This window comes from Rhinoderma darwinii, chromosome 11, assembly GCF_050947455.1.
Source record: "Rhinoderma darwinii isolate aRhiDar2 chromosome 11, aRhiDar2.hap1, whole genome shotgun sequence".
Taxonomy (NCBI): Eukaryota; Metazoa; Chordata; class Amphibia; order Anura; family Rhinodermatidae; genus Rhinoderma; species Rhinoderma darwinii.
The window spans coordinates 32,063,587-32,085,476 of record NC_134697.1 but is presented as its reverse complement, the minus strand read 5'-3'; the positions used below and the strand labels follow the sequence as shown (position 1 = coordinate 32,085,476).

Here is a 21,890-nt window from a genome sequence, read left to right as displayed (position 1 = left end):
GTAAGGTAGATAGCAGACCTGTGCTATGACATTTGAGGTTGATGGAGCTCCATCATATATTGTCAATGAACCATGAGCACAAGTTGGGTGGATATCCAATCTGTTTAATAAAAATTTAAAATTATATGTAACACATTGTAGACCAACATCTGTAGTTGGTGTATTGCCATAAAAACAAGTTTTAATATGTTTAAAATGAAAAGTCATTTTCTGATTATACATCCTTCCCTTTAATTCCCAATTGCAGCTGCCATTAAGCACACACAGCATGGACAATAACGTTTTTAAAAAATAAAACACAATAGTTACACCATTAATAGAAATGCTTAAAAAACACCTTATTTCACTTCTAATGACTAAAATGAAAAGAGTTTTTAACCTTGATGGCACATCATGTATTGTAATTGGATTTCTTTTATAAATATGTTTTGTAAGAAAAACAGATACTTGCTGTCTGTCATGCCCATGGCCGCGTGCCGTCAGGCTCACTCAACACCTGAAGCCCGCAGCCATGTAACTGTGAGCACTGGTCCCCATCTCCTCCTCAGGAGACGCAAGCGCTCACTTCCGCTTCTCCCGGCCGGGTCCCATAGGGTGCGCGCGCACGCTCGTTCCCGCTCTTGAAGGGCCAGCGTGCACACCTGAAAATTATACTAAAATTAGCCCATGAGCACCGTGAACTATAAGAAGGGCCCAGCCCCTTCCTGCAATGCCTGAGCATTGTTGTCGTTACCCTAGTATGTCTAAGCAAATAGTCTCCTAAGTGTTTCCAGTTCCCAGAGTTTCCCGTTCCTGCTACCTGTAGCCTGTATCCCGTGCTATCCTGGTCAAGTGCCGTGTTGAGTACCACGCCTGTCCTGCTGTACCACGCCTGTCCTGCTACACCACACCTGGGCCCTGCCTGCTGCCTAGTCCCAGCTGAGCCTATCTAGCTACTTTCTGAGCTACCACAGATACACTATACGAACTATAGACTGTGACCTGTGTCCTGTTGGCCAGCAGCCATACCATCAAGGGGGTACGGCCCAGTAGGTCCACGTACCCAACGTGATACTGTCTAAACTGCACACATAAAATAATCTATGTGTATACTAGAATATGTAGTAGACCATAAGAAAAAAATTAATAACATGTATTAATCCCTGTCTTTGGCAATCAGATTAAACACATTCATGACTTTAATGGGTTCCGTCGGCCAGTTATTCTCTTGTTCTGCTCCTCTGACAGAGCAGGACAACAGAAAGACGAGCACAGGTGTGAACAGAGCCGCAATGAATGATTTTTAGTATATATTCATCACTATGTGTACCATAAACAAGATAAAACATCATTTAAGGAATAAAACTCACTTTATACTGAGAATCTGCAGTTCCACAAAACCATTGGGTATGGCCTGGATAATCCATGTACAAGTGTTGCCAGGAGGATCAAAGGAAAGGCTAGATATTAATCCTGAAGGCTCAGTCAACACAGTTCCACACTTGTAAACTGGAATTGAAATGATAACATTAGTTTTAGTTTTGTGTATTCAGTATATATAGGTAGCACTCCAAGTAAAGTGAAAAATGTGGGATCCTTTATTCACCCTAAAGCAATGTATCCGCCTGTTTCTATAGGGACTTTTACTGAACTCAGGTGTTTCAGCTACACCCACTGCAAACAGGTGCGTAAAATCAGAAACACAGCCATGTAATCTCCATAGACAAACATCATTATTCTAAAGAGCTTAGTGACTTTAAGCATGGCACTGGCATACGATGCCACCTTTGCCACAAGTCAGTTTGTGAAATGCCAGGGAGGATCTCAAGAGGCCTGCACAAAGCACTAATCTTTAGGATGAATTTTAACACACTTTGCGAGCCACATCTTCTTGTTCAACATTGGTGCCTTACTTCAAAAATGCTCATCTGACTCGAATTTATTTAAAGGGGTTTCTGATAAAAAAAAAAAAAAAAAAAACGTTTAGCACTTATCCACAGAATAGGAGTTAAATGTTAGATCTCTGAGTCCCAAACTCTGGGACCTCATGAGCACTAGTAAAGTAGTCCCAAGTCCTCCATTCCTCCTAACCTGCAAATCCATATTGAGGAGGGGTTTGTATCGAACGATGGTTGAGTATTCGAACTACAGCTAAACTGTATGGGAGATACCAAAACATCTGAAGCTTGGCATTGTGCTTGGTGATGTAAGGCTGGCATGCAGCTGCTCGGCCAAGAAAACCCTTGTCATAAAGTTCCTGGGCACCGTTTTTGTGCGGATGTTAATGCCAGAGGAGGTTTGGAACTCTGTAGTTATTGAGTCAGCAGAGCGTTGGTAACTTTTATGCACTATGCGCCTGAGCACTCAGCAACCCCGTTCTATAACTTTGGTCTGACACTTCGTAGCTGAGTTGCTGTGATTTCGAAACGCTTCCACTTTTTAATAATACAACTCACAGTTGATCATGGAATATCTTAGAGGGAAGAAATATCATGAATGGACCTGTTACAATGGTGACGTCCTATTACAGACCCACGCTCAAATCCAGTTAGAACGACCCATTATTTCTCAAATGTTTGTAATATATGTTATATATGTAATAGATGTTCTAAATCATGGTGTTATAGTACAGTATATTGATAATAAACTGCAACATGGAGAGGTCCAAAAAAATTCAGTCCCTAGACACAGCATTTAGTTACCGCTCCTCGCTCCTGGGTCCTGCCACCCCGAGCGCTGCTGATGCACACTACATCCTGGCACTCTTTGGCATCAGAACCCAATGTGGTCGTGGCGCCCGGATGGACAAAAAGCACCGGGGAGCTGTGAGGATGTCCAGGACAGTGTTTTGTATTGAAATTTATTTGCAAGGTATATATCAAATCCAATAAATAACCTATAAAAAAATAAAACCTTCATAGGCATCTAAGGGGTGGGGTGGGCATACCCCTTAGAACCCACTGTGTATGTGGCAGCAGGGCCCCCACCCACCACATGCCAATTTGTTTTTCCCGTTCGTTGTTGTTCTCCCAAACTCTGGGACACGCAACAGTGCTGACATCTTGGGGTAGGCGCGTAGCGATCTGCCGGAGTAATAAACCAAGTTTTCTCAGTTCAATGATTCTGTCCTTCTCAGTGTGCGACATGTGGCAGTAACTGGAATCTCGATAAACAGGAGGCATCGACCTATCATCCCACACCACTTGATCTGATATTTGAGGTTTCATGTGGCTTAAAAACTTTGCTTTCAATCTGGCTTTTATGCCCCTCACACATGCCACAGATTGGAGCTTGGTGCTAGAAAATGTTATCATTTGCAGATCTTAGCAACAGCGGCTACTTCGATTTGTATAACCTCGCAGCGTGTCCTTCTTGGTGTTGCAATTTCAATGTTGAGGAGTGTAAAAAGGTCTTTTGAATTTTATGACTTTGGGTGCATTTAGGCTTAAAATACACATAGTACTGGTAAGTATAAGTAATAAACCAGGTGGAATGACTCTATCTGGCCATGTATGGCAAGGATAGTTATACTATAGCTCATAATTTAGTGTCCCCAATAATTTTGTAATCATTTAAAGTTCCATAAATCCGTTTTTCTTCCAATATTACTGCATCCAATGCTAAAATAATACATCTGCCTTGAACAACTCTGTCTCATATTGTGTGTCCCCCTACTGGACCTACTCCTGGAGGTGGATTATATAGAAACTCACTACTGAAAACACCCTTCTACCAGCGGTTCTGAACTGTGTCTAGGTCATGATAAAACATTGATCAGCCCCTAGACAAAACTGCTGGGAATTGTGGGGGAACACTGAACAATAAAAATAAAAAATAAATCAAAATTGCCCCCAAAGTTAGTCAGTCTATAAGATTTTCTACATGCCCTTGAAACTTGTAAAACTCTTGCCGAGAACACAAGTGTTAATTTCTTCCTGATTCCTTTCATTTTCGGCTAGCAGAAAGTGGAGGGGTGGAGCATAACTATGGATGGAGCCGAGCATTCCTGGTATCTTGTTGCAGGAGGGGAAGGTACTTACGGCAGCCAGTTGTTTAGCAACTAGACTGTGATTTGTTAAAAGAAGGAGGGATAAAATCTCTGATCTCCTGGACACATATAGAATATCTTCATATAGTTCCCACAGTTTTAAATGTAATATGAGACAAAATAGGATCAAGTCAGGAAAGGGAATATTAAAGGACTAATTGCCACAAAATTTAAACTAATTATCTTAAATATAAGTGTTCAGATCTACAAATATATCTTATTTGCTGGTCCCATTACCTGGAATTGTAGTTGGTAAGACAATATGTGTGTGGTATTCAGCCTCAAAGCCATAATTTGTAGAATTGTCAGTTAAGTACACTATGGTCATTTTGTCAGACGACGAATAGAAATGTTGGTAAGGTAGATAGCAGATCTGTGCTATTTCATCTGAGGTTGGTGGAGCACCATTATATATTGTCAATGAACCAAGGGCACAAGTTGGGTGGGTTTCCAATCTGTGAAATAAAAATGTAAAATTATATGTAACACATTGTAGACCAAAATTTGAAGGTGATGTATTGCCAGAAAAAAACATTACCAAAATGTTTAAATATGTTTAAGATTAAAAATAAAGGGGTTTTCCATTCCCATAAAATGAATAGCTTATCCTCAGGATAGGCCATTAATATGTGATCGGTATAGCACCCCGCCGATCAGCTGATTTGCTGGGGCCACAGCACTCGTACGAGCGCTGCTTCCACTTCATTTCACACTGTCAATCACCGACACACTTGTAGTTGTGGTTCACAGTATTACAGCCTTCTCCCTCTGAAGTAAATGGGAGAAGGCTGTAATACTGTGAACCGCTGCTACAAGTGTGTCGACGTTTCACAGTACGAGCAGTGGAAATGAAGAGGAAGCAACGCTTGTATAAGCACTGTGGCCCCTTCAAAACTGTTGATCGGGGAGGTGTCGGTAGTCGGACCCCAACTGCTAACATATTGATGGCCTGTCCTGAGGATAGACTCTCAATTTTATGGGACTGAAAAAACACTTTAATTTAAACAAAAGGTCCTTTTCTAACTATACATCATTTCCTATAAAGGCTATGTACACCTAAAAGCGATTTATTTTTCTTTCCTATAATAAAAATGTCAATCAGTGTGTTTGGTGCAGCTTCATAATTGGTTTTTATCAAAAATGTATTTGCTTTCATGCACCCATTGATTTCAATGGGCGGCTAGGTTGCGTGAAAACGCACCAATATAGGACAAGCAGTGAGTTTCGCGCAGCGGACACTCGCTACGTGAAAGCTCACGCACGAGTGAATAGCCCCATTGAAGTGAATGGAGCTGTGAGCTGTGCGTTGTTTCGACGCACAGCACACGGACGAGAATCACACTCGTGTGAGTGAGCCCTAAGATTCATATGGAAAAGTCTTTAAACGGATTCTGTATTTATCATCCGTAAAAATCTGATTTAATGGGTCATCTAAATTTTCTTGCCTAGTTTGGATGGTGTAAAGACAACAAAAACTAATAATAATTTGCATTCAAAAGCCGGTCTATTACATGTGACAATAATTGCTTACGATTTTCGCTGCTCAGTCATTACTGCAATCGTTGTTCGTTCGCCCATACAGCAATTACACACAAAGATTATTGAGATTGTGGGTAAAGTTCAAAGGACAATTTACCATTTATCGTTTGATCGTTGCACGCTATTACATGTAGCGATTATCTCTTACATTCCAACGATTATATTAAAATTGCGATGATAATCCCTGTGTCTAATAGGGCCCTAAGAGTTATTGTACTTATGTATTTATTACCATCCATATATTTGGCAATCAGATTGTAAACATGTATTGTTTACATTGCTGACTACATTTAGAAAACTTTACACAATAGAAGTAAAGTTCATAGATATTACAAAGTCTATTCCTGTATTCCTTTTTTGTTAATGAATGACTTTAATTATGTATTAATCACTAACTGTATCTTTTAAGAGGACCTGTCACTTCTAGTGACATGTCTGTTTCAGTAAATACTTGTATTACCCATGAAATAACAATTCTTCAGCATCTTTTCTTAGAACTCTCAGTTGTGTAGTACCTCTGTTATTCCTCCTAGAAATCTATAAAATTAACAACTGGATGTTACCAGTAGGCAGTGTGTCCCCACACAGTCTGACATTGTCCAACCAGTTCTGACAGAGTGACTCTGTGTAGGGACAAAAGCCCTTTGACAAGGGGAATGGTAAGAGCCCATTTATTTATAAATTTCTAGGAGGAATAACAGAGTAATGACACTATGCAGAGTTCTAAGAAAAGATTCTGCAGAATTGTTATTTCATGAGAAATACAAGTATTTACTAAAACAGACATGTCAGGAGAGGTACCAAAATAAAACATCATGCATTTATTTTAAAATAATACTCACGAAATACTGACGATCTGCAGTTCCACAAAACCATTGGGTATGGCCTGGATAATCCATGTACATGTGTTGCCAGGAGGATCATAGGAAAGGCTAGATATTACCCCTGACGTCTCAGTCAACACAGTGCCACACTCGTAAGCTGGAAATAATATAACATTAGTTTAGTTAAAGATGAACATGATCCCCGTGGAAACCTAAATGATAATAAATGATCAATTAGTCGTTATCGCAATCCTTGTGTCGTTGAATGACAGGGCAAGCCAACCTGCCAGTCAGCGCCTTTCAACAACGCAACGTTGAAAGGCGCTGATAGGCCAGGCAGAAAGACTTGCCCTGCCACTCAGCACCTTTTAATGACACAAGTGGCGCAATGACATAATCGTGCCACTTGATTTGTTGAATCACATGGCAAGGCAGCCTGCCAATCAGCGCCTTTCAACGAGGCAACGTTGAAAGGCACTGACTGGCCGGGCAGAATGACTTGCTCTGCCACTCAGCACCACGTCGTTCAGCCGCAGCAGACCTGCACTGCAAGAAGACGGCATGGGAACGGGTTTAGGTGAGTGTGTAAAGTTGTTGTTTTTTTGCTAAAAGTGCGAGGGGCTATATGTGCAGCACTGTGTACAGGCGGTAGGGCTATATGTGGGGGGCTATATGTGCAGCACTATCTACAGGGGGGGTAGGGCTGTATGTCGGGGCTTTGTGTGCAGCACTATCTAAAGGAGGGTAAGGCTGTATGTGGGGGCTATATGTGCAGCACTATCTACAGGGGGTAGGGCTGTATGTGGGGGCTAGATGTGCAGCACTATCTACAGGGGGTAGGGCTGTATGTGTGGGCTGTATGTGCAGCACTATCTACAGGGGGTAGGGCTGTACGTGGGGGCTATATGAGGAGCACTATCTACAGGGGGTATATGTGCAGCACTATCTACAAGGGGTGGGGCTATATGTGGAGCACTATCTACAGGGGGCTATCTACAGGGACTCTAGGGGGGCAGTATTTACAGGGGCTCTATGTGGGGCACTGTCTACAGGGGGCTCTATGTGGGGCACTATCTACAGGGGGCACTGTGTGTGTGTGTGTGTGTGTGTGTGCGTGTGCGTGTGTGTGTGTGTGTGTGTGTATGGGACACAGTGTATGGCACTATTATAATTAGAGGTGCAGTGTATGGCGCTATTATATTTAGGGGTGTAGTGTGTGGCACCATAAGAATTGTATCTTTGTTTATAGGTGCAGAAATGTTTGAAAAGTGAGAAGCTGAAGAAAGTTGAGCGGAAAACTGCTGAAATGAGCTGTGGCTGGGAGAAGTCATCATAGAGGTCTGGACCGGATGGAGAAAAAAAGAGAAAAAGAACAACTAGAATCTGAGACGTCACCGGTGAGTCACTTAATGTAAATGTTTATTCTGCCTCTAATCAGTAATGTAGCAACTGTATGATCTGCAGCGAGATGATGGGTGGTATGATTTTTTTTTTATGTGAGGCTGCTAGTGATGTGGAACAGGCTAGGGGGGGGCGCGCGATTTCAATTTTCGATTCAGGCAGCAAAAAAGCTAGAATCGGCCCTGTGTAGCGGTGTCGGCGCCATCAAGAATCAGAAAACTACAGAATAAACTGACCACGTTACCACTGTAGCGACTGGAGTTATCATCCAAAAATGTAAAAGCTAGTATATTGAGAAGAGTATTTAGATGTAGTGAACAACTGTTTTAGAGTATGTTTGTGTTGTATGGATAAATCCCTTTCAAGACTATGTTCACCTTTGAATGGAATCAATGTCTTTTGTGTTTTTAAGCACTTTTTTAATCGACGTTTATTAAAAATCTATCTGTGTATCTATTTGTCTATCTATCTATATCTATCTATCTCATATCTATCTATCTATCTATCTACAGTGAAGGAAATAAGTATTTGATCCCTTGCTGATTTTGTAAGTTTGCCCACTGTCAAAGACATGAACAGTCTAGAATTTTTAGGCTAGGTTAATTTTACCAGTGAAAGACAGATTATATAAAAAAAAATGAAAATCACATAGTCAAAATTATATATATTTATTTGCATTGTGCACAGAGAAATAGGTATTTGATCCCCTACCAACCATTAAGAGTTCAGCCTCCTCCAGACCAGTTACACGCTCCAAATCAACTTGGTGCCTGCATTAAAGACAGCTGTCTTACATGGTCACCTGTATAAAAGACTCCTGTCCACAGACTCAATTAATTAGTCTGACTCTAACCTCTACAACATGGGCAAGACCAAAGAGCTTTCTAAGGATGTCAGGGACAAGATCATAGACCTGCACAAGGCTGGAATGGGCAACAAAACCATAAGTAAGACGCTGGGTGAGAAGGGGACAACTGTTGGTGCAATAGTAAGAAAATGGAAGACATACAAAATGACTGTCAATCGACATCGATCTGGGGCTCCAGGCAAAATCTCACCTCGTGGGGTATCCTTGATCCTGAGGAAGGTGAGAGCTCAGCCAAAAACTACACGGGGGGAACTTGTTAATGATCTCAAGGCAGCTGGGACCACAGTCACCAAGAAAACCATTGGTAACACATTACGCCGTAATGGATTAAAATCCTGCAGTGCCCGCAAGGTCCCCCTGCTCAAGAAGGCACATGTACAGGCCCGTCTGAAGTTTGCAAATGAACATCTGGATGATTGTGAGAGTGATTGGGAGAAGGTGCTGTGGTCAGATGAGACTAAAATTGAGCTCTTTGGCATTAACTCAACTCGCCGTGTTTTGAGGAAGAGAAATGCTGCCTATGACCCAAAGAACACCGTCCCCACTGTCAAGCATGGATGTGGAAACATTATGTTTTGGGGGTGTTTCTCTGCTAAGGGCACAGGACTACTTCACCGCATCAATGGGAGAATGGATGGAGCCATGTACCGTCAAATCCTGAGTGACAACCTCCTTCCCTCCGCCAGGACATTAAAAATGGCTCGTGGCTGGGTCTTCCAGCACGACAATGACCCGAAACATACAGCCAAGGCAACAAAGGAGTGGCTCAAAAAGAAGCACATTAAGGTCATGGAGTGGCCTAGCCAGTCTCCAGACCTTAATCCCATCGAAAACTTATGGAGGGAGCTGAAGATCCGAGTTGCAAAGCGACAGCCTCGAAATCTTAATGATTTACAGATGATCTGCAAAGAGGAGTGGGCCAAAATTCCATCTAACATGTGTGCAAACCTCATCATCAACTACAAAAAATGTCTGACTGTTGTGCTTGCCAACAAGGGTTTTGCCACCAAGTATTAAGTCTTGTTTGCCAAAGGGATCAAATACTTATTTCTCTGTGCAAAATGCAAATAAATATATATAATTTTGACAATGTGATTTTCTGTTTTTTTTTTAAAATATAATCTATCTCTCACTGGTAAAATTAACCTAGCCTAAAAATTCTAGACTGTTCATGTCTTTGACAGTGGGCGAACTTACAAAATCATCAAGGGATCAAATACTTATTTCCTGATGGGGCGTGGCTTGGCTGTCGACTTGAATGGCCGCGTGAAGAAAGAGCTCCTACACCGCACAGCAAAATACAGCGACTACCGCCTCACAAACGGCACAGCTACTAACCTAGTTTAGCTGCTGGGAAAGAGAGGAGTGTACACCAGACATGACGAGACGTAGGAAGATTACAGCGAGACCAGCAAAGCTCACAGACTTCTTCTCCCCCCGACATGCAGAGGAGACACAAGATGGAGGGGACACGTGCTCTCAGACCGGATCCTTCACATCTGAGCCGCCGCCACACTCACCACCGCAAAGCCTCGCAACTGTGAGTACACAGAGGAGAAGTGCCTCGGTCCCGACTCAAGCCTCCCCATACCCTGACGCCACTGAGGATATAACTTGCAAGGACACTCGGGCAGTAAACCGCGCTGCCACGGGTCGGCGGGGACGACATCAGGAACAGAGCTCACAGCATGCAGTATCCCCGTCGCCGCCATTACTGAGCTCAAGGCGCTCATCGCCACAAAGGCAGATCCTTCTTCCAATAACAGGCCCAGCAATATCGGAAGGACATAACACGTCCCCTGGGGCACTTATCTCAGAGGGAAACATGTTAGATGATATGCCATCTTCAACTAATGTGGTTACAGAACTGACAATGAAGAATATGCTCCAGGCTCTTAGTACATCATTACAGGCTGGTTTTGCCAAAATGCTACATCCCCTGTCCACAGCAATACAGGACGTGGAGATTAGAGTTCAACACGCGGAATCTAAGCTTAGCGAATTTGTAACCTCACATAATGGGCTGATCGACGCTCATTACGACTTAGAAACAGAAGTTTCTCAAATCAAGGCAAAAATGGCTGACTTAGAAGACAGATCCCGTAGAAACAATATAAAATTAAGGGGGATCCCCGAAGATGTCGCTGCGCCTGACCTGCAGAAATACGCACAAGATTTCATCCAAAACATGCTACATGGGTGCAACCCAAGAGATCTAATTATAGATAGAATTCACAGACTTCCAAAACCAAAGCACCTCACAGATGATGTGCCACGTGACGTAATAGCACGTATACATTTTTTTCATGTGAAGGAACAACTGATGACATCCCTCAAAAGAAAAGATGCCATACCAGCGCAATACAACAACCTATCTATATTCACGGATTTATCAGCAGCAACTTTACAATTAAGAAGAGATTTGGTCCCGATTACAACCGCTTTGCGGGACAACAAGATCCTATACAGATGGGGATTCCCGGTTCGCCTACTCATCCATAGAAACAACTCTATGCACGTGATCCGTAATTTGCCAGAAGGCACACTCCTACTAAAATTGTGGGACATACCAGTTCGCCTGCAACCTCAGCAATCCAATCACGCCCCTCAGCGGATTCAAGATGAATGGCAAAGGGTAGACCACCGAAAACACCGAAAGCACTAAGAAGACAACAGTGGATCGAGTTCTTCTACTTCCCACATGAGATTCCTGCTGGTCGTTGAAACGGAAGTACCTCCCTCACCAAAGCTATTCTTTCCTGACGATAAGCTTTTACAGGTGTAGTTGCGGTCATCTTGACCTGATATCAAGCTGACTATTTTTTCCCCCAAGTTGATGGACAGCTGTATTTGTCCATGGTTTGTGATAGATCCATGTGGAATATATTGTTTTTTGTTTGTACTTTTCTTATATCTTTGTGCTAGCAGTAGATATATTAATTGTGAATATGAACAGGAGAAAGGGTTTGAGATACTTACCTTAGATGCAGCTAATGATTGTGATGTTGTTTATGCCTTGTACATAGGGTCAGTCTCCACAATTTCATGTCCTTTAAATGACAATTAAAATAGCTTCACTCAATGTCAACGGCCTGAACAGCCCACACAAGAGAGCGCACATGTGGCAAGAATCTAAGGATATAGCATGTGACATCCTATGTGCTCAGGAAACACACATACTGCAGACAGATGCAAACCGAATTAAACACCATCAATTTCCTTATATATTCCAATCCCACTATACGTCCAAGTCGAGAGGAGTCTTAATAGCGATAAAAAACTCAGTAGCTTTTCAACAACTACAAGTTCATAATGATCCAAACGGCAGATACATTATTTTAATCTGTACGATTAATAACATCACTTACACAGTGGCAAATATTTACGCTCCCAACCGCCACCAAATTCGCTTTTTTCACAAAATAATTAGAATAGTTAACAAATTTAGACAGGGAAAGGTAATAATTTGTGGAGACTTTAATGCTATAGTCGATGCATCTTTAGATACTACGAATCCTAGTCGCCAGCCCCAACCCCAGCTTGGTCCTTTAGTGGCGAAACAAGAACTGTATGATGTCTGGAGGGCCCAACACAGTACAGAAAGGGATTACTCTTTCTACTCCCCAACTCATAATAGCTATTCCCGCATAGACTTATTTTTGGTGGACAAGGAACTGCTCTTTGCTACTAAAAATTCTTCTATAGAGAATATAAAATGGTCGGATCACGCGGCGATAACTTTGACTCTGGAAGAAAGCAATATATCTAACCCTACGTATTTGTGGAGATGCAACCCTTTTTTATTATCTCATACAGAACATAAACTAACTATTGCCAATGATCTCCGAGAATACTTTCAACAGAATGATAATGCCCAAATAAATGATTTCACCCTTTGGAATGCCCATAAAGCCTTTATCAGAGGCACTTTCATTCGCTTAGGTCACATACTAAAAAAACAGAAGATGGCTTTAATTGCCTCTCTTACGGCAGAAATAGGCTCCCTGGAAACTCTGAACAAAATTAAGCAGACACCACAAAATGCGGAAAAATTGTACACTCTCCGACAACACCTAAGATGTAGCTTACTCTCAGAATATGAGAAGAATCTTAAAAAAAACAAAGCAAGATATTACTCGCAGAATAATAAGGCGGGAAAATTGTTAGCGAGTAGATTAAAAACACAACATCAGAAATCCAAGATCCCATTTTTACTAGATCCGCATACCCAAACAAAAATAACCCATCCCACAGAAATCGCAAACCAATTTCGTACCTTCTACTCATCCTTATATAATCTGGATCAAGATCCCTTCTCCCCTCATCCATCGAAAAAAGATATACAGGCCTTTTTACAAAAAATAGATTTGCCTCAACTCTCAGAAACCCAATTGATGAATTTAAGTGCACCATTCATAGAAAAAGAGATTTCAATGGCGCTAAAAACACTTCCCAATGGCAAGTCCCCTGGCCCAGATGGACTTACGAATATGTATTATAAATCTCTTCAGAGTATACTAATGCCGTATATGTGCAGATTTTTCCAAAAAGCAATGGATACAGGTTCCATGCCAGCAGAGAATCAAGCCGCTTTAATTGTTACCATCCCAAAACCTGACAAACCTACAGATGCCCCTCAAAACTTTCGACCCATTTCCCTACTAAATGTGGACGTAAAAATATATGCAAAAATTCTGGCAATGAGACTTGCCCCCATGCTACCCACACTAATAGGAGAAGATCAAGTGGGATTTGTGAAGGGTAGACAAGCTTCTGACAACACCCGCAGAGTGCTAGGAATTCTACATAACATAGAACAATTGGAGACACCATCGGTTCTGTTAGCGTTAGACGCGGAAAAAGCGTTTGACCGCATACATTGGGAATATGCTTTTGATACATTGGAAAAGATGGGATTTAAAGGAAATATAATAGAAGCGATAAAGGCACTATACTCAAGCCCCTCAGCTAGGGTATATACTAATGGTGTACTATCTGACACGTTTCAAATCACAAATGGAACCAGACAAGGGTGCCCGCTATCCCCCCTAGTGTTCATATTATCTATGGAACCCTTAGCGCAAACTCTCAGAACACACACCAATATACAGGGTATAAATATTGACAGTAGACCACATACAATCTCACTCTATGCGGATGACATTATCCTCTCCTTAGCCTCCCAAGAGGACTCACTAGAAGCGGTACTAGAATGCATCCGGTCTTTTGGGCAGATTTCACTATATAAACTAAATACCCAGAAGTCTCAAATATTGCCGCTAAACATTTTGCCATCTGTGTTACATTTCCTAAAACATAAATACCCATTCGACTGGAAAGAAAAAGGCATCACGTATCTAGGTATCACTTTGACGCAATCTCATAAGGCTCTATACCGAGCTAATTATGAACCTCTCCTATAAACATTACAGATTGAAATGACTAGATTACACAAATTTGAAATATCCTGGATAGGTAGGATTGCTGCATTCAAAATGTTACTGCTACCCAAACTGCTATATCTGTTTAGAACAGTTCCCATAGTGATACCAAAATCTTTTTTTACAACTATCCAGAGAGAGATAATGAAATTTATTTGGGCCCATCGAAAACCTAGAGCTGCAGCACATATTTTGACTAGAGATAGGAAACTAGGGGGACTGGGTGTACCAGATATATACGGATATTATACTTCTACTCTGGTGGCGTTATATCATCCTGGATGGATGAATAAAGTTACAACTCACTGGGTACATATAGAATCATCTTATGTTTATCCGGCAAACCTAAAAGCTCTCATGTTTTTGGACTTCTGGCACATAGCCACGCCACCACAAATATCTCCAATCACAAAAGCAGCCCTAAGAAGTTGGTCACACATACAAGAACATTCCATTGATCTTGTGCCTCTTCCGAATGCACAGATACCAATAGAGGTACTAGAATTAGCTATTCCACACTTAAACTTGAACAGTTGGAAATCAAGGAACCTTACCCTAATGTCTCATTTATACTCTAACAATCAGCTAAACTCCTTTGAGAACTTGAGGTTCACATATCTTCTTCCCAGGGGCGATTTTTATAAATACTTACAGGTTAGACACTACATAGCAACCTTAAAAAATCAGCACCCTCTATGCAACATGAAACTTTTTAACTTAATAGTTAAACCTAACAAAATACTTAAGGGGATATACAACACATTATCAGGACACGCTGATTTCCGCAAAACCCATAATATTCTGACATGGGAGTGGATGTTGGGGAAATCTTTTGGAGAAGAAGACTGGAGGGGAGCATACAAACAAATTCATAGGTCCTTGCAATGCAGTTCGCACTTAGAGGCAGCTCTCAAAACCCACTTACAATGGTACTATACCCCAGACAAACTACATAAAATGTTTCCAACAGTGCCAGAAACTTGTTGGAGGGGTTGCGGTACCAAAGGCACACTGTTACATGTACTATGGGAATGTCAAAAAGTACACGAGTATTGGAGAGAAGTATTCGCACTATTAGAATCCTTGTTTGAAATACGAATTTCTAAATCCCCTCAGTTAGCTCTACTGTTCTTACAGATAGAAGAGATCCCTCCAAAATTCAGAACATTGTTGTGCAAAATACTGGCGATGGCAAAACTGGTAGTGACCAGACACTGGAAGAGTGTGGACGTACCAACTCAAGCAGAACTCCTACTTTTAATTAATTCATCCTTTGCATATGAAAGAATAATAGCACATGGAAATTTGAATTTTACTAAATTCTCCAATATCTGGGAATGCTGGTCAACCAACCCCCTATGTCAACACATATAGCTCCTACATACCCTTACGCCAAATTGGTAATGGAAGGATTAGCAACATTTGTACAAAATATACTTGAAGAAAGTAATACTGCTAGCGATGTTACGTTGTTATTTTGTTGATTTGTTTACAAGTTCTACAGATGTAAAGATATAAAACAGTCATATAAACTAGGACACTAACACGTTCACTTGTGTTAACACTGGAACGCGACATGTATATCGTGCATCTATTGTTTTCTTTTTCTTTGTATGAAAATTTTTGTATGGACTAAAATTAATAAAAATCATTGAACAGAAATACTTATTTCCTTGACTCTATCTATCTATATCTATCTATCTATCTATCTATCTATCTATCTATCTATCTATCTATCTATCTATCTATCTATCTATCTATCTATCTATCTATCATCTATTTATCTCTTTTCTTTCTTTCTTCTTTCAATCATGTATCTGATAAATATACCCAAAATCCCAAAAGTCTCACCTGTAAAAGATGGAATGTTCACTTGAAGAAGCGCAATGCTGAAAACCAGAGCCAAGGACCACATATTGAAAGACGGCAATAAAACTTCAGTAGATGGTCGGCCCATATATAATGATACTGGTTCCTGGCAGCTTCATGAAAATCATTAAACAACCAGGAAATTGTTGCAGTGCAGACAATAGAATAATATGCAAAGTGTCATTACATTGTTTTAGGCTGAATCTAACATTGTTCTTAAAACAGGTGCCACCATCCTTTTTTTATTGTTGTGACAGCAAAATAACCCCTTCTCTGATGAAAACCGTTCCTTTCGGCTACACATTTTATCACGTGAAATGTGAGACCGGGGGTCAGGGGATCCCTTTTCTCTAAATAGGGGAGACCCCCACTTTTCAGACATATTGCTTAACCAGTGGAGATGGGAAAACCTCTTTATAATCATTTATATACTGTACATTTTACTTTTTTTTCATCCTTACTGCTCACCAATTTTAATGACCTAGTTTTTCTAGTAATTTCTTGTACTTAAATACAATGACAAATATTAATTCCATACTGCTATTCAGTGCCCAAATAATACTACCATATAGTGCCCACCTAACACTACTAGAATTGAAAGTTGTTCTTGTACTCCACTAAGAGCTTTCCCCTGAGGGTCCGATTCACTAGGGGCCCAAAGAAAATGAAGGCCCTAGGCAATTGCCTGGCTCCACCCCCTAAACCCCCCCCCCCCACGGCGTAAACCGACCCTTAGGAATGTATCTTTGGATCTCAAAACACCAAAAGACTATATCTCCACAATAGAAAGAAAGTATTAGAATATGAGAAATGATTCCCCCTTGTTTAACCTGTTACATTGAAAAATGAATATAATGACATCATTAACGAAACAATATCATTTCTTTTAGGGACCATTCCAACAATACTGATCAAAGCTGCACAAACATTACAGGATACTTCAATCATTAACTGTGGGTGTCAGGTTGACCAGGTAAAAGATTTTTTTTATTTACTTCTACTCCTGAGGGAGTTCTGGAGCGAAGTACTAGGATGTATAAAACTCTGTTCAGACAAGTGTTGTTAAACTCATCTGTGTTACATAAGAAAAACACGGACAAGTTGAGTCCGTTTTAATGTCTGTATAGCATCAGTTATCATCAGTTTTTCATCATCGGATGTGATTTTCAGTCGCAGAAATTTCTGCAACAAAATCTGCCACATGTGACTGCACCCTTAGGCCTTGTTAGCACAAGCACAACGCCAAGCGTCAGATAGAGTGGTGTAAAGCACACCGCCACTGGACACTGGAGCAGTGGAAATGTGTTCTGTGGAGTGATGAATCACGCTTCTCTGTCTGGCAGTCCGATGGACGAGTCTGGGTTTAGCAAATTCCAGGAGAGCGTTACCTGCCTGACTGTATCGTGCTAACTGTAAAGTTTAGTGGAGGAGGAATATTGCTATGGGGTTGTTTTTCAGGGGTAGGTCTAGGCCCCTTAATTACAGTGAAGGGAAATCATAATTCTTCAGCACAACATGACACTTTGGACAATTGTAGCTTCCAACTTTGTGGGAACAGTTTGGGGTTCGGCCCTTTTCTGTTCCAGCATGACTGTGCCCCAGTGCGCAAAGCAAGGTCCATAAATAATAAGGCCATAGTGGCACACTAATTTCTAGACCTTTGTGTGGCACAAGTAGACATTTTTGCTACCAATTGTTCTGTATTAGTAGGATACCTTTAAGTTGCCCTAATGTGATGCAGACCTCTTATGGGGATATTGATAGACCCCATGAAAAGTAAAATAATAAAAGTAAGACTATGTTCACGTCACATGTTTTCCTTCTATCAGAAGTATATGTCGGGAGGAGTTCCGACATATACCTCCAATGGAACGTACCAACGTATCCCACTTGATACAGTCTGATACGTAGCCTGAAATCCCTGGGCACAGCGCTACTTTAAGCGTTGAGCCCGGGAAAGCCCCCATTTATGGACAGTGATCTTAGGGACTTTGAGATGCCAACACTCTGGCCGGGGATTCCGCTCAAAGAGGGAGCCCCTGACATCGGTGTCCATATATGGACAATAATGTCATGGGCTTTAAACTACATAGTGCCTGGCCAGAACATCGTAATAGCCCTGGCTGGGCACGTCAGGACTGAAGAGCCCCTGACTTCACCGTCCATATAGGGACACTAATAATAGCGGCTTATCCTGTCCCCAAGTCCACGGCCAGAGCGCTACCGATGCTCTGGCCGGGGACTCCATAGTTGAAAATCCCTGACATCACTGTTCATACATGGACAGTGACGTCGGGGGCTTCCCCAGGGCCCGACCCCACCTGATGATCTTGCTGGGGATTCCAGCCCTGGGAATGCTCCCCAAGGTAAAAGTTTAACATATACATTTGAGAGATACCCTAGAGTGACATCTGGAGAGGACACTCTTTTGGACTCTGTCGGGGTAATGGAGCCCTATGGACACGTTTAGCATGTACGTACGGAGCTTTCTCAATGTGCATGCTAAATGTAGGGTTAACACAAGATGTGAACAAAGCCTAAATAATCACCAGAAAGGACATTACTTGTATTGACTTTATGACTTCAATCCTTTGTCCATGACCTGAAACTCTTATTGCATGATATGTTTTTGCCAATGCAATTAAATTATCATCTATAGACACAGGTAATGAGGTCTTAATAACCTTCGCTCAAAGTATTCCAACCATTGTTCTGCTTATTTATAGCAAGACGTGAATTTGACTTTACAAATTACTAACATTAGCATGAATAATACTTTTCTACAACTGGTGAGAGATCTAAGTCCATAGATATTGTACTAAAGTCAATTGATTTTATGTTAAAGGCTATGTACACCTTTGGAAAAAAAAAACATTTTTTAAATAGAAATATGTATCAGTGTGTTTGGTGCAACATTCTAATTACTTTTTATTAAAAATTATTTATATTTTTTCAGATACAGCTGCTTTGTATCCTATATCTAGCACTGAAAGCTGTATCTTGCGCTGAGACCTGTATCCGCCAGGTCAGCGGCACTGATCAAGCAGGATCGAGCAGTTACCGATCACATCTAAGTTCATAAGTTAGATGTGATCGATAACAGGTGAATCCTGTGTGTCAGAGACATGCAGGACCCACTGACACTAAACATGTCAGTGACGCTGACCTGACGGATTTTGAAAAAAAAAGTTTTCAAAGGTGTACATAGCCTTTAAAGTATAACTAAACTTCATAAAAACTTTGACATGTTATAGTGACATGTCAGAAGTTTTGATCAGTGGGGGTCCGATCGCTGAAACAAAGCAGCAAAATAGCTCAGATGAACTCTATGACATGTCAAAAGGTTATTTAAAGTGGAGTTACCCTTTAAATATTAATGATAGACTTCTAGTTGATGAAAATGTTTACTATCTGCTACAAGACGATAAATAAAACCAAGATCAACATAAATGTACTATATTACACTTCTATATAAAACTACTATTTTAATAGAGACAAGGATGTATAAACAGTACACCATCATTTAGCATAATTTATTTTGAGCTGAAATGTGCATACAGGATGACCCATAGAGCAATGTGCTTAAAAAATCATCTAACATTTCCATAGAGCTACACAAACAATCTCCCAACCTAGAGAGAAGTATAAGTTAATATTGAATTGAAGCATTGTTTTACGTTGCAATAAACAACACCTAGGCAGTGGAGTGAATTTGCACATTTTTATGCAACTTTTCCAAATGTCGCGTTTAATACATCTTGCATCAGAAGTCCCACTCTTCAAACCACGTCCACATCCCCCGACAAAAAACGAGAAGTGACAAGCATGGCGGAAAGCAAGTAAAACTTGCGCTAATACTTTAAATCTAACTTAGGGCAGGTTCTTCATTTAAAAGTGGCAAATTATTGCAAAAAATTGTGCAAATACTTTATTAAATTATTTTTCTTCTGACACCTTTCTATGATAGCCAGTAGTAACTTTCATTCGCATTTTGTGCTACAGCAGTTCTTTTGTGGGATCGGACTAGATGGACTAGCATTTACTCCTCATGCACGTCATTGAGCCTTGGGCGCCCATTACTCTGTCGCTGTTTCACCGGTTCTCCTTCCTTGGACCACTTTAATAGGTTCAACTTCTAACCACTGCATACCGGGAACACCCCACAAGACCTGCCATTTTGGAGATGATCTGACCCGGTCGTCAAGTCATCACAATTTGACCCTTTTTAGAGTCGCTCAGGTCCTTACACTTGTCCATATTTCTTGCTTTTAACACAACAACTGTAAGATCTGACTGTTCACTTGCTGCCTTATATATCCCACCTCTTAATTTAATAGGCACCGTTGTAACGCGATGATCAATGTTATTCACTTCACCTGTCAGTGATTTTAATGTTACAGCTGATTGGTGTATATGTGTGTATATATATATATATATATATATATCTCCAAGTGTGGATATAGACTCAGGTGCTGACTAAAAAACAATCTCAGATTCCTGTATGTATTAATCAATGTAAACTTTTTTCTATGTCATAATTTCATAATTTAATTTTACTGGACTAATGTATTTTATTTGCAAACTGACAACAGGTAAAGGCACGGCTGGGATTAATATAATACAAATATAGAATAAGGAGAAAACATAAATTGATGATGATGATGATGATGATGATGTTCTATTATTTTACAGTTTATCATCTACATAAGAAATTATTTCTAATCTGATCCTAAAAAATTATAGGAGCTTTAGGCATGTGTTTGATGGCAAACTCAACTGATTGATAAATAATGTTGGTGCCATCTCTTCCCCATGTGCGCTGCCACACACTGCACCCGACCATTCACATGATGTAAAAGAAAACATGATTCAGCAGACCAGGCCAGCTCATTCCATTGCTCCCTGGCCCAGTACTGATGCTCACGTGCCCAATGTAGCCACTTTTGTTGTTTTTTTTCAGCAATTTGTGCTATAGTATCTCTTTTGTGGGATCGGAAAAGATAGTCTAGCCTTCGCTCCCCACGGGCATGACTCCCTACTGGAATTATTTAAAACATCAAAAAGTGTGATCTGTAAAGACTCTTTTGAGAACACTGAAATATACTGTGAATGTTATTATCATTTTACTTTCCGTTTGTCTCCGTTCGCAAGGTTTCCGTTTCTTTGAACGGAATCAAAAGTGTAGTCTGCAGAACTTTTATTTCTGTTCAAAAATGGAAATCTAGCGAACGGAGACAAACGAAAATCAACTCAAACAAAAGAATTACCATTGAAATCAATGGTAATTCTAACGGAACCGTGGCTTTCCGTTTAATGTTTCGATCCTCTTTTCCTCTGACGGAAGACAGGTAAACTGATAGCAACGGTAGTGTGAACTTAGCTTGCAGAACTGAGACAATCGCCCTTTATATAAGTTAGTATTTGATACTTATTATTCCATCGCTATCATTTTATTTCCTGGATACTTTAGCAGGTAAGTAATTCAAAATCAATTATGTCTAATAAGGAACTTTATAAAGTTCAGCAACAAATGCCTTAAATCCATAACTAAACTTTCTGCACATTTACCATGATAATGACACTGATATCTTATAATTCATCTGCAACAATGTGACAACGCAAATTTCCAAATTCACAGATGAAGATGGAGAAACCATTGCAATTTGCTTAGCTACGTCCCAATGATATATCTTTTTTGTTTTTTGTTTTTTTATCAAGTGTCTTATATGTCAAAAAACAAGATTAAAAATAGCCCATCTTTCATAAATATAGCACAAGTCAATTGCGCCATTTTTAAAATGCACATTATGCCCTTTTCCAGCACATCATAAATGTGCCCCAAAATTTACCCAAGACTTTCACTCTGATCATAAAGTGCAGAATTTACAGTCTTTCCTACATTCTGTTGTTATTATTATGAA

At 40.6% G+C, this 21,890-nt stretch overlaps 1 protein-coding gene across 2 annotated transcripts in view; it reads left to right on the top strand.

Annotated features, from left to right (window-relative positions):
* The window catches only part of RBP4 (retinol binding protein 4), a 349,798-nt gene that overhangs the window by 97,976 nt on the left and 229,932 nt on the right, over positions 1–21,890 (top strand). The gene's annotated exons all lie outside the window — the stretch shown is intronic.